Here is a 14394-nt window from a genome sequence, read left to right as displayed (position 1 = left end):
TTTGCTTTGGCTCATGGTGTCAGCCACACCATTCTGTTAGAGAGGCTTCCAGATTCTTGTCATTTATAGGGCCTGGTTTGTGGGATCTGGTGAATCTATATTTGTTTGCTCTTTACCTCACCCGTTATGAAGGAATCCTCTTCTTCACAATTCCTGAGGATCATATTGATGCAAGCTGCATGGGAGGGGGTTGACCACTTCATACTCAAACTAGGCAATAATGGGTCCTTATTTACATCAAACATGAAACTCTTCCCTCTAACTGCATTTTTGGAGGAGTCATTAGAAGCCAGCGAGAATAGGAGGGGTGGTGAGCTGGTTTGGTTAATATCCTTCCCCACCCCTCAAAATGAAATCTCCTCCCAAGCTAGGAGCTTTATCTACAGTTAAACGAATGAATTTTTAAGCCTTAGCCAGAATGTCTGAATTTACATTCTTCCCTAGAAATTTCCTCCGCTTTGTGGGTTCAGCCAGATACCCTGCCTTCCTTGGACATATTTTCATGTGGTTTCCTAATGTTTATTCAGCATTATTTTCCATTAGTTCTCTAATTTTAATTGTTGTTAACCATCTCAGGGTGCCGCTATTACATGTTGCAGGGTGGATTTATCCACATTAATGTCTGAGACCATGACCCACTTTTATTTGCTGCGTGGTCAGCTCTGGTATTCATGGCCGGTTTTCTGAATATTTCTGATGAAGCTGTTAGGCACATGCAATTCTGAAAACACATTGCCATTCAGTGAGACTTACACAGGATGGTAAGCCCAACATGGCAGAAGGTTTCTAAAAATTCCATAAACATTAAGCATATTTATGTCATAGCATTAAGATTGGTCGATTTGAAACATACTGTATTGTAGTATAAGAGGCATTTTGTTTGCTTGTGCTTACTTTCCCAGGAGTAAATGCGTTTTGGTTAACCACAATGGCAAACTTAGTCAAGACATTTATGTCAACAAATCCTAGTGCTCAACAAAGTCACATTCTTAGTTTCTAGGACAGCAGACTGGATTCTAAGTAATAAGGTGTTTACAAGGCGTGCTGTAAATCTGGGTCTATAAACATGTCTAATTTTCTGTTAAACCTGCCGCTGTGCATGAAGCACAATCAGTTCTCTCTTTGGTTTTATGGTAGCCAGTATGATGGGTTGCCAGTCATGATCACTGTTGATTCTACTGTTCCCAACGCCTCCTGCCAAGCTCTTGACCCAAGTCATGCTCCCTGGTGATGTCATAACACCACTAAGAATTTGCTCATTCACTAGACTGCTGGGATGCCCCAAGACTCACATACCTTCCCTGTTAGTCATGTGCTCCTTGGAGAGTAACACCTTGGAAAAGGCAGAGACACTCCCTTGTTCCCTTCCCCAATTTCAAAGCTAATACATTTTTAAATTCTTAATAATGAGCTTATGGATATAGTAAGGTGATTATTACATTTATGGAAATCATTTGCAATGTGACTTTTTCTCTAAAGTTAATGGTACTAATTTTGTTGCTTGGACAAAAACACGATGTTTTCTGCATTTATAAACAAAATTTATTTTTAATTCAATACACATTGAACCAACACAGTACCTGGTATTTAAAACTCTTGCCATAGTTACTGATGCCAAACATCTGGATGAAAAAAGAGAAACTAGTAACATATCTAGATATTTTGTTGCATGCTATTAAATATATCTATTTGAGGAACACTGATAAGTTTTAAGCTTTTCACCTCTTACTGAAAGATTAGGCATTTTGGTAACTATACCTTGCATCTTGCCTTACTGTACAGTTTGAGTCATCCAAAATCTTCACAGAGTGTAGTTCCAGAGCATAACAGAGCATAACACTTGAAAAGTTTCAAACAGCAATCCATGTATCCTTTTAAAGTTCACACAACAAATGTACCAAGATAGGCCATATTGGGATCACAAGACACAAGTCTTGATAATTTTAGAAAGATATAGGTCCAAATAGCATGCTCTATAACCATAAGCGAAATAAGTCATAAATTCAAAGTCAATAGAAGATCTACAAAATTAAGTAATAATAATCTTTAACTCAAGAGTCAAGGGTAAAATTAGGTAATAATTTGAATGAACAAAATATTACTGCAACAACTGCTGAGGGAATTAATGCCTGTAGTATTGAATGCGTACAGTGGATGTGAGAATGGCCTTGAATGCTTACCTTAGTTTCTACCTGAAGAAACTAGAAAAGCAAAATAAATAAAGCTACAGTAAGCAGGAGGAGGATGAAAGCAGACATGAACCAAAGGAAAAACAATATACAGTACTAATCGCCTAAAGCTGTTTCCTTGAAAAGACCAATAAGGTTAATTTTTTAAAACTATAGTCAAATTAATCTGGAAGACAAAAAGGGGGGAAAGGTGCAAATTATCCATTTGAATAATAAAAGGCTACAGATTCCAGGTGAAAACAGAAAGGGCATCATGAATAATTTTATGTCAATACACACAGCACAGATAAAACAGACTTACATTTTGAAAGCACATACACACTATCAAAGCTTTGTGACAAAATACTACGTGATTTGGGCATCCACACTGTAAAACTTCAACTTCTAAATAAATCATAGGCTAACTTATTCGAGAAAGGACATCAGTTTCACTCTGACTCTTTCAAAAATATCAAAGAGAAAATGTTTCCCAAATCATTTACAATACCAGCATTGTCCTGATGCCAAACCAAAAACCATAGCAAAACCAAACTTTAAGGCGAATATCCTTTAGGAGCATCAGTATATCAATAACATTTTAATAGACCAATTGATAAAGATAAAAAGGAAATCACTAGGGAGAAAAGGTGCTGAAATAGCTCTCTCTCTCTCTCTCTCTCTCTCTCTCTCTCTCTCTCTCTCTCTCTCTCTCTCTCTCTCTCTCTCTGTGTGTGTGTGTGTGTGTGTGTGTGTGTGTGTGTGTAAAGAGATGTGTATATACATATATTATATCTTCTACCATAAACCAAACTAACTCAAAATAGATTGTAGATGTGAATGTAAAACCTACAGCTATAAAGCCTATAGTGGTAAACAAGCAAGGAAAAAAATAATCCTGTGACATTTAATAAAACAAAATGCTTTTGCAAGCAGCCAGGTAGCAGTCGCCCACCAGCTCCATGGAGATTATTCCTGAGGCCACAGCATCAGCTTTCTTCGCAGCTTACAGGGGAGCCCCGCGGGTTTGAGAAACAGTGCCAAAACTGGTGCATAACTCTGAGCAAAGTCTAGGGCTAAATTGCTCAAATACCTGTTGGTTATCTAGACCCAGATTTTCTTTTTGGCTTCTAGGAAAGGATGAGGCCATTTTGTTGAAATTAACCAAAATCATTCTGTGGTGACCATTACTCTGTGTTTCTCTGTCCTGCTGCAGCTGGAAGGTTCCTATCTCCTGGCACAGTCTTTATCATGGCACACGGAAGAGCTCTGCCAAGCCACCGGCCATCACATGTTCTTCACGTGAAGACTCTGTGTGAAAGAAAAGCAACCAAGACCCTCTTATAAAAATCTAATCATTCAAATACTTCCAAAAAGCCTTTTGCATTATTTGAGGACAATGAGGAAAGTGGGCTCTTTCCATGGCAAAATAAGTACTTTAAAGCAACAAACAAGACCTTTGATCATTTCTGAGAGCCGAGAACATCACTGGTACTTAGATTGTTTTTTCCACACTATCGTGTCCTTTGCTGCAGCCTTGGTAAGTATTATGACCAGGAAGCTCGTGGCCTGGTATAATCATCATCAAATGTGCCTAGTCTTTGCTCTTTAAAGTATCAGCATCTTCAAATATTGCTAAAAACAAACAAACAAAAAAACAAACAAAAAAACAGGTTCTCTAGCTTTGGTTTATTTTTATTTTTTATTTTTTTAGGTTTTTCGAGACAGAGTTTCTCTATATATCCTTGGCCATCCTGGACTCACTTTGTAGACCAGGCTGGCCTTGAACTCACAGCGATCGGCCTGCCTCTGCCTCCCGAGTGCTGGGATTAAAGGCGTGCGCCACCACGCCCGGCATAGCTTTGAAAGGATTCTACTTTTAGTACACACGAGGGACACCTCTGCAAGCCACAGCCTCCATCAGGGCCAGGGGGAGGTAGAGAATAACAGAACGGCCAGATTAACAGCCGTACATCTTCTGTTATAATTTATGGCTCTTCGGGCAAGCTCTCCTGTCTGCAGTATCTTCTCACCCATGTTTCTCTCCCAGACTTCAGTTCCTTTCATCGGATCTTGGGGATCATGTTCAAGCTGTCTGGTGAAAGTTCAAATCAAATGCCTTTTTAGCCTGAACATACTATGACATGTGTGAGAAGATACGTTGAGAAGTTACACTGGTGACTCGGTTTCATCTCAATGTTTGGGAACAGCTCCTCTTTCCCCCACTATTTTGCAGTTGTGTGCTCTGAGCTCACTTGAGACTCTTGCCTGTACCTTGCCTCCAACTGGTTTCCATTGTTTATCCGGCGGGTTGTTCTGTTTTCTTTCCCCTTCCATCCGTGCCAACGTTATCTCTCATTGGGGAATATCCAAATGACAGATAACTTTATACTTCTATAAAAAGAGTTTGTGCTTCCTCTAATTTGTACTTCCTTGTGTTCTTAAGCAGGAAATCAGACTCGTTAACTTAATTATAATGAAATGAAAATTGCCCTGGTTGCACTTGGAAGATCTCTTCAGTGGAGCTAGGAAACTGAGTTTATAATGCTCGAAGCTCCCTCAGTGATTAACAGGTCTCTACTTGTCCTTTCTGGTATTTTTTTTTTAGCAGCAGCTGGACATGAAAGATCCGACAGCTGAATCATGGGACCACCAGCAGAGCAAAACAGAAACAACTCCCAACACCAGCTACAGACACACGTGAGGCCAGTGAGCAACTTTCTTTGTAATATGGTCAGACATTGTTCCGGTTTGCATAATGTCTGCTTTACAACAACTTTCTGAAGTTCTAGTAGAAAAATCACCTATACTTCCTACAGATCTTAGGAAGGAATCTTCTTCCTTCCCAGCATGTTTCAGAGTCTGCTCAATTCATCCTAGCATAGCTTAAAACCAAAAATACTTTAAAAATACAGAGCTCCTTAAGGGAGCCAAGTATCTATTGACAAGACTGCTGAGCACAGTGAGGCTTCACCATTGTATGTGAGATACATTGTCACACTTGTTTAAATAAATAGAAAAATACTTAGTAGAGGCTGACCGGCTCCTTACCACATTTGCTTACTCTCCTTGATGTGATTTTTGTATATTTATTTTCTCATCTCTTCATCTGATGATCAGATTCACCAAAGGAATCTAAAGAAGTCACATGTTAAAGGTCACATGGCCCGGCGTAGGGGGAACATAGTCAAGAAGTAACTATGTAGCCAGGCTCAGTGGCACAAGCCTATAATCCCAGCACTCGGGGAGCCAGAGGCAGGCACATCTCTGTGAGTTCAAGGTCAGCCTGGTCAACAAAGTCCAAGACAGCCAAGGCTACAGAGAGAAGTCCTGTCTCAAAAACAAAAGCAAAAAGAAAGAACTAGGCATTGGGTTAAGCACTGGTTGTCCAGGGCTGAAGTTAGAACAAGATAAATTGGCAGAGCATACGGGAGTTTAAGCACCGTGAAATTACTCCATATGATGCAAATCTGGTGGCCACATGACACTGCATATTTGTTAAATCCCACGGAATGTCCATCACCCTACTGTGACTGAAGGTCTTGCAGTGACAGCCATGGATCGGTGTAAGCTCACTGACTGGGACCAAGATGCCACCCCAACACAGGACCTCGATAGTACAAGAGGCTGTGCATATATGGCCAAGGGAATTATGGAACCCCTTTGTATCTACTCCTCAATTTTTCTGTGGACCTAAGTCTTTTCTAAATAATAAAATCTATGTATTAAAACTCATTGAGGACAATGTATCAAGCATCCCTGACTGAGCCCCTCCCTGATGTATGGCAGGAACCATTGCAGATTATAGGGAGAGAGAAAGTAAAGAAACGAAAGGAGCAAGATGGAAAGTAAACGGTTTACACCCTCAGCACCCATACTATAAATGAGAAAACAAGGCACAGAAAAAAATAATAAATCAGATAGCCAATCTCACTGCATGACCACCCAGGATAGGGAACCTTTTTTTGTGGTGTATGTTTCGGAATTTTATTTGGTAACTTCTAAAACATTAAGTTACAAAGATGATACAACTGATATCTTACATAGTGGGTTGAAAACTCCAAAGGGTGCTGGGGCCAGGAAGATGACAGAGTGAGTAGAGCTAAGAACTGCACATGGTACTCAGGGAACTGCCAGGTTAAGGACGTGAGGGAGAACTGTGGTCAGACAAGCACGCATGTAGACTCTGCCCCCAAAGAATTCAAATACACATTAAAAGCCAAATCAAACTAAAACAAAACAAAAATTAAAAGTTCATACCTGCTGAGCAAAGCCAGTCCTTGCCAAATGTGCTCCCTATACTGAACTGAATTTCTTAAAGATTGGGCCACCAGTCAATTAAGCAATACATAGATGGCACATATTTGGTTGGGATAATAAAACACTCAAAAAAGAGAAGAAAAAACAGTTACCTGAAAGCATGGCAGGTGACCTTCTCATGCCCCCCGCCCCCAAACATTCACCAAGTATCCATTAAGGCATCCAAGACTACTTATCCAGACAGAGCATCCTCACTCTAGCTAGTGGATACACTAGGGTGCTCCTCATCTTCCTCCTGATAAGTTATGGGCATTTCTAGGGGTGGAGAGATTATCCCCAATTCCCAGTCCACATGGAAAGTGCTCTGACTATGACGTATCTCATCTTAGCAATTTCCTAAAGATCCAGGGACAATCTCTGTGGCTTGGCTGTTCAATTAGAGCAAGGAGCCCTAGGAAGATTCTTCTGCACTCCTGAGTGCAGACAGAGTGGGAGAAAGCAAAGGAGTGGAATGTGCTATAAAGGGAAGTAAAAGCAGGACCCAGCATGGGAGAAACAGTCTCTGTGTACCTTTTCTTGTGCATCTGGGCAGTGGTCCACCACTGAGTTGAGCCCCCAGCCCCACCAAGACAGATTCACTTTAGTTCCGTTTCTTTCCTCTTTCCTGCCTCCTCCTCTGTTAACCCCACAGCTGTCAGAGGCATGGAGAACTGGATGTAGGCTGTAAAGGGAGAGGGAAATTAAACTGCTATACATATAAGGGAAATTGGTATGGGCAATGGGTACACACATTCTGCCACTCAGTTTCTGCATGGAGTTGGTTAGGCACCTGACTTCTCACCTTTTGTCCTCCAGAGCCATGTTTCTGTGACTTACAGGAGGAATCCCCTCTTACTACTCCTGTGAAATTTTGAGTAAACATGGTTTAGAGATAGTATCAACAGACAACTTTCCTGGGTAACAATGGAATTCATTCTTATTTGTATTTTATTTATATATAATTTAGCCCACTAATCAAGACTGTCTTTTTCTTAGAGCAATTTATAAGGAAAGTTTTGGGTGTTTGTGTCCATCTGCATGTCTGTCTCTTGTGTATATCTATGAGTCTGTGTCTGCTTGTGTGTGTGTGTGTGTGTGTGTGTGTGTGTGTGTGTGTGTGCTTGTGTTTCCATGTATATCTGTCTATCTGTGTGTCTGTGCCTATGTGTGTATTTGTGCATGTATGTGTCTGTGTATGTCTGTATATGTGTGTATCTGTGTATCTGTGTGTATGTGTCTATGTGTATGTATGTATGTCTATCTGTGTGTGTCTGTATGTCTGTGTATTTTATGTGTCTGTGTCTACGTATGTGTTTGTGCATGTGTGTGTCTATCTGTGTGTCAGTCTGTGTGTCTATGTGTGTCTGTCTGTGTGAGTTTGTGTGTGTGTCTGTGTCTGTCTGTCTGTGTGTGTCTGTGTATGTCTATGTGTGTATGTCTGTGTGTGTCTATGTGTGTATGTCTGTGTGTGTATGTCTGTGTGTGTCTATGTGTGTATGTCTGTGTGTGTTTATGTGTATATATCTGTGTATGCGTGTGTGTGTCTGTGTGTGTATGCATGTGTGTGTCTGTGTGTATATGTATGTGTGTCTGTGTGTCTATGTGCTGCTTTCTTCCTCCACTCTAGCTCTCTCAGCTTTGCAGACAAGAAGATGGAGAGGGAAGGATGAAGAAAGCAGTGATGGTACTGAAGTGCTGCCTTTCTTAAGCTTAGAAAAAAATTCAGAAGAAAGAAAACGAGAGTCAAACTGTAGAGGTTTGAATTAGAAATGTCCCGATAGTCTTAGGCATTTGGTCACATGGTCCCCAGGTGGCAGTGGCATTTGGTTTACGTGGTCCCCAGGTGGCAGTGGCATTTGGTCACATGGTCCCCAGGTGGCAGTGGCATTTGGTCACATGGTCCCCAGGTGGCGGTGGCATTTGGTCACATGGCCCCCAGGTGGCGGTGATCTTTGAGGCTTGGCTTGTGCAGACTTGCTGGAAGAAGCATGTCACTAAAGGTGACTGGTGAGGGGGGAAGCCTCACATCACTTCCAGTTTGTCCTCTCTACTTCTCACTTGCAGTTAAAGTGTAAACTCTCATCTTCCTTCTCAGGCCACCACATCCAGCACTGGCTGTCACCCTCCCCAGCCACGGAGGATTCTAATGCTCTGGAGACGTGAGGCCAAATGAAACAGCGAAGTCACAAACTTTAAACAATATAAGTCAAAGGAAGAGTTCCCAGCCGACAAGAGTCTGAGAAAAACAAAATGACTAAGTACAGCGTGGTGTTCTAGACCATTTCCTAGAAGAGGAAAACAGCCATTAAGAAAAACTAAGAGGACCCTCAACACAAACTTCATTTAACACCAACGTGTCAATAGCTGTTCATTAACTAACAAATCCACCATACTAACATCCAGTGCTACTTACAGGTGGAGCTCAGTGAGAACACTGCCCCAAATTGACAATATTTTTGGTGCTATCTTTAAAAGAATTCAAGATTTTGTTTAAATGAATTAACAACTTGCAAAAAACCCAGAATAGCTAAAACAATCTTGTACAATAAAAGGTGCTCCGGAGGAGTCTCCATACCTGATCTCAAACTGTACTATAAAGCAATAGTAATTAAAACAGCATGGTACTGGCACAGCAACAGGCTGGTTGATCAGTGGAATCGAATCGAAGACCCAGATATGAATCCACACACATATGGTCACTTGATTTTCGACAAACAAGCCAAATCCATTCGATGGAAAAAGGATAGCATCTTCAACAAATGGTGCTGGTCTAACTGGATGTCTATGTGTAAAAAAATGCAACTGGACCCATATTTGTCACCTTGTACAAAACTCAAATCCAAGTGGATTAAAGACCTCAACATAAAACCAGAGACACTAAGTCACTTAGAAGAAAAAGTGGGGAAGAGCCTGGAACATATTGGCACAGGAGACAACTTCCTGAGCAGAACACCAACAGCCCGGACATTAATGTCAACAATTAATAAATGGGACCTCATGAGGCTGAGAAGCTTCTGTAAGACAGGAGACACTGTCAAGAGAACAAAGCGACAGCCTACAGACTGGGAAAAGATCTTCACCAACCCTACATCTGACAAAGGTCTAATATCCAAAATATATAAAGAACTCAAGAAATTAAACACCACCAAACCAAATAACCCAATTGAGAAATGGGGCTTGGAACTAAACAGAGAATTCTCAACAGAGGAATATCAAATGGCTGAGAAACACTTAAAGACATGCTCAACCTCCTTAATCATCAGGGAAATGCAAATCAAAACAACTCTGAGATTCCATCTTACACCCATCAGAATGGCAAAGATCAAAAATTCAAGCGACACCACATGCTGGCGAGGATGTGGGGAGAGAGGAACACTCCTTCATTGCTGGTGAGAATGCAAACTAGTACAACCACTTTGGAAATCTATCTGGAGCTATCTCAGAAAAATGGGAATAGGGCTTCCTCAAAACCCAGCTATTCCACTCCTTGGAATATACCCAGAAGATGCTCCAGCACACAACAAGAAAATTTGCTCAACCATGTTCATAGCAGCCTTATTCATAATAGCCAGAACATGGAAACAGCCTAAGTGTCCATCAGTAGAAGAATGGATAAAGAAACTGTGGTACATATACACTATGGAATACTACTCAGCTATTAAAAACAAGGAATTCCCGAAATTTGTGGATAAATGGATTGAGCTAGAAATGATCATAATGAGTGAGTTAGCCCAGAAGCAGAAAGACTCAAATGGTATATACTCGCTTATATCTGCATATTAGCCCAACAGGCATGTCCCACGAAAGTCTTCACTTACCAGGAAACTGAGACAGAGGGGAGGACATTCTATTGGGACTCTAGATGAGAGAAGCATGGGAGAATGGCAAAGCAGAAGGATCCAGAGGGTCCTAGAAACCTACAAGTAGAACATTATGATAGGCAGATTTGGGCCCAGGGGTCCCGCTCAAACTAAGGCACCAGCCAAGGACAATACAGGCGGTAAACCTTAAACCCCTACCCAGATCTAGGCAATGGACAGAACATTCTCCACAGTAGAGTGGAGAGTGGGATATTACTTTCTCACATACTCTGGTGCCTCACCTTTGACCATGTCCCCTGGAGGGGGAGACCTGGTGGCACTCAGAGGAAGGACAGCAGGTTACCAAGAAGAGACTTGATACCCTATGATCATATAGAGGGGGAGGTAATCCCCCTCAGGAACAGTCATAGGGGAGAGGAATAAGGGGAAAATGGGAGGGAGGGAAGAATGGGAGGATACAAGGGATGGGATAACCATTGAGATGTAACAAGAATAAATTAATAAAGGAAAAAATGTGGAAAAAAAAAGAATTAACAACTTGACACAGATATAAATTTGGTTCCCCACAGACAAAAGTTTTTAATAGTGAGGCATAACTACCTAAAATATATAAGAAAAATAACTTCATCCTGTCGGTATATAGCTAACAACAGTAAGATCATATGGGAAAAGACTAATGAAATGCAGTTGTCAAAACAGTAAGAAATAGCAACCTGTGTATTGTTACCAGTGTACAGATACGAGATCAGCAGGCTGGTCGGTTAGCGCCTGCGACTTTAAAGCGTGATAAGAAGTGGCTTGGGGTACCTGCACCTGCTGAATATGACGGGAAATATTTGTATCTCTATTAGTGAAAGATACCGTCAGTTCTCTTCCGGTTTGTAATGCTCAAAGGAAAAGTTTCATTTCGGCCAGAAGGTGTTAAAACAAAATGTGCTCAGTTTTTCCCAGTTGGGTTCATAAACAACGTGTGCAATTTCCATCTGTCCTACCATTCTGACTCCTGTCCTGGAGTTTAGAACCCTGGACCCAGGCCGGATGGTTGTGATGCACGCCTTTAATCCCAACGCTCGGGAGGCAGAGGCAGGCAGGACATCTGTGAGTTCGAGGCCAGCCTGGTCCACAGAGTGAGTTTCAGGACAGCCAAGGCTATGCAGAGAAACCCTGCCTCAAAAAAAACAACAAAAAAAAAACCCCAAAAACCCTGGAGTGAAGGAAATATGAGTTACTTGGTGTCTATAAAACCCATGGTCTTTCATTTGAGCATCTGAGCTTTGAAAAACTTTTCAACAAATACTGTCTGCAGCAAGCACTGTGTGTAGGCAAATGTCATATTGCCGTATGTGATGTCTCTCTGCAACTTACACAGCCTCACTCTTGTCTGATAGCTGCTCCTCCCTCATCTGATGACCTTGGCTCCCTGGCTGAAGAGTTGGTGGTGAATCTGTGTCCCGCGCCTCTTTGTTACATGCAGCACCAGCCTCAGCCTCACTCCGCGTCTGTTTATATCTGCCTCCTGGACTGAGTAACAAGTTCAACGTTCATGTGGGAGTTAGAAACAGTAGTGCATCCTCCATAACTCATCCAAAGCTCCTCTACACACTTGCTCTGCAAAAGTGAGACTCGCCCCACCGTCAAATCGTATTTCTAAAGAATTTATTGATATGAATATTATCAATCTCTATACAATAATTAATCATGAATACTTCAATCTGCCCCTAGGATGTGGCTTCCAAATTTCTTGCTACTGTCCTCACCTCTTCTTACCAAGTACTAGAGCTGAGAAAATCTATGTAGCTGAGCTATACCATCTGAAAAAAATGCATATTACCCTGGCCCCGAAATACTTGCTGACTAGCCGTTTGGCAGTGCCAAGTAAAATTCTGCAGGCAAACACTCAGAAGCATTCCCACAACAGCTTTGAGTCTTTCCACACACTTACCTGTTGACGCTATCTGTCAGTACCTCCCTCCCAGTAGGCCGGGGCTGGCCCCACAAATCAGAATTTCTATTTACTGAGAATGGAGCCTGGCAACCCTTCGACCACAAGTAATTGGAAAACATTTACCTGTCTAAACCGATCTTCCTCTTGACACACCAGCAGGGTGTTGCCAAAAGTGGAAACATTTAATCTGCCGCAATAAAAGCCTGACGAGAAGTCCTCGAGCCATCCTTTACTTTGTTTTACCGTGAGCAACTTTGCATAAGAAATTTAATATGGTAAAATCTTAAACAGGCTAAGTGAATTCGTGGGCAGTGGTTCGCACAGGTCTGTTTGATTCTGACCGGTTACTGTAGGCTAATTATTAATGCCTGCTGCTGCTGCCCTGTTTAAATACAGATGTGTGGGTTTATAAAAGTAGAAGTTACTTGATCTTTTGTCTCCGTCATCAGAGGTGTGTCTGGGCTCTCAGAGCATCAACGTACTTAATACTCACTGGGTTTGCTGCCTTCAAACTAAAATTTGAAAATAATAGTTTTGGGTGGATTTCTTTTCTTTTTTCTTTCTTTCTTTCTTTCTTCTTTTTTTTCCTCTTTTTCTTTTCTGTGATCCAGGATGAGGACTCAGTAAAGGAAGACCACATCAATACAATTAAGTGCTCATTAGTTCTTCAGGGCAAGCTCTGCGCCAGGGGCAAACACACTCTTCTGCATTGCTTGCTCTGCCTGCTTTCTCTCAGAGCTGACAAGCAAGCACGCGAAGTCAGTCAGAGAAGTGAAATCTGCTCCATTAACTGCAGCTCCCACCCCATCCCCCCACCCAAAAGAATCAGCCTTTTCTCTCCAAAGTAGGAGAGAAGCACTCTGCTTGCCAATTTTCATGAGATTAGAATTATCCATGCTCTGTGACGCCACTGTAGAAATTTCCAAGGAATATAAACCAGCTACAAGGAAAGAGGCAGGCGGTAGAGCCAAAGGCCACAACAAACAGCCTAAAGGCAGCCCCTTCAAATCCTTTGGGCCTCTGGGAGCTTTGGGGACCCCTGGCCAACAGCATGTGGGTTCTTGATCAGCTTATTTTCCTCTTCTTTCTAAAAGAAAAGAAAAGAAGCTTAAAATAAGCCATTTTGAAATGAGCTCTAGTTGATAGTTTGCAGTTATCTTAGAGCCATGAGTGCTTGTTTCTTTGACCTAAGCAAACTCGGTTGGCAAACCCATAGAAATGCCTACTTTGAAATTTTCCAAGTTAAAAAACATTTTTAAAAAAATCATTATTCTCCAGAAACTTGAAAGTTTTTTTTTCTTCATACAAGTCTTTCATTTGCTTGGTTAGAGTTATACCAAGATACTTTATATTATTTGTGGCTATTGTGAAGGGTGTAGTTTCCCTAATTTCTTTCTCAGCCTGTCATTTGTATACAGGAGAGCTCCTGATTTTTTAAAAAGAAAATTAATCTCACATCTGGCCACTTTACTGAACGTGTTTATCAGCTGTAGGAGTTCTCTGGTGGAATTTTGGAGGTCACTTATGTACACTATCATATCATCTGCAAGTAGTGATATTTTGACTTCCTCCTTTCCGATGTGGATCCTCTTGATTTCCTTTTGTTGTTTGATTGCTCTAGCTATATTGATGAGCTATGGAGAGAGTGGACAGCCTTGTCTAGTCCCTGATTTTAGTGGAATTGCTTTGAGTTGCTCTCCATTTAATTTGATTTTGTTATCGGCTTGCTGTATATAGCCTTTATTATGTGTAGGTATGTGCCTTGTATCTCCGATCTCTCCAAGACTTTTAAGATGAATGAGCCTTGGGTTTTGTTAAATACTTTTTTGGTATGCAATGAGATGACTGTGTGGAGTTTTTGTCCTTTCAGTTTGTTTATATAGTGGATTACATTGATGGATTTCCCTATATTGAACCATCCATGTATGTCTGAGATGAAGCCTACTTGGTCACAGTAAATGATATTTTTGGTGTGTTCTTGAATTCAGTTTGCAAGTATTTTATTGAGTATTTTTTGCATCTATGTTCATAGGAGAAATTGGTCTTAAATTATCTTTTTTTGTTGGGTCTTTGTGAGGGTTAAGTATCAAGGTGACTGTGGCCCTCATAGAATGAGTTTGGTAATGTTCCTTCTGATTCTATTTTGTGAAATAGTTTGACAAGT

The 14394-nt window shown here is 41.2% G+C and overlaps 2 long non-coding RNA genes across 2 annotated transcripts in view; both read right to left on the bottom strand.

Moving 5' to 3' along the window:
- Positions 1-1519: 1519 nt before the first annotated feature.
- Positions 1520-11793, bottom strand: LOC311597056. The gene is made up of 4 exons (XR_014779075.1): positions 11651-11793; positions 7267-7325; positions 6996-7146; positions 1520-3476 (listed from the first exon to the last, which is right to left on the bottom strand). It is a non-coding gene; the product is annotated as an uncharacterized lncRNA (long non-coding RNA).
- A 1205-nt stretch (positions 11794-12998) lies between these two features.
- The window catches only part of LOC311597057, an 88260-nt gene continuing 86864 nt past the window's right edge, over positions 12999-14394 (bottom strand). The window contains exon 4 of the long non-coding RNA XR_014779076.1: positions 12999-13317. This is a non-coding gene — a long non-coding RNA (uncharacterized lncRNA). The remainder of the gene's footprint in view (positions 13318-14394) is intronic.

Source organism: Acomys minous (assembly GCF_964271855.1).
Source record: "Acomys minous genome assembly, chromosome: 5".
In the NCBI taxonomy this organism is placed as follows: domain Eukaryota; kingdom Metazoa; phylum Chordata; class Mammalia; order Rodentia; family Muridae; genus Acomys; species Acomys minous.
This window is presented reverse-complemented; position numbering and strand designations above follow the sequence as displayed.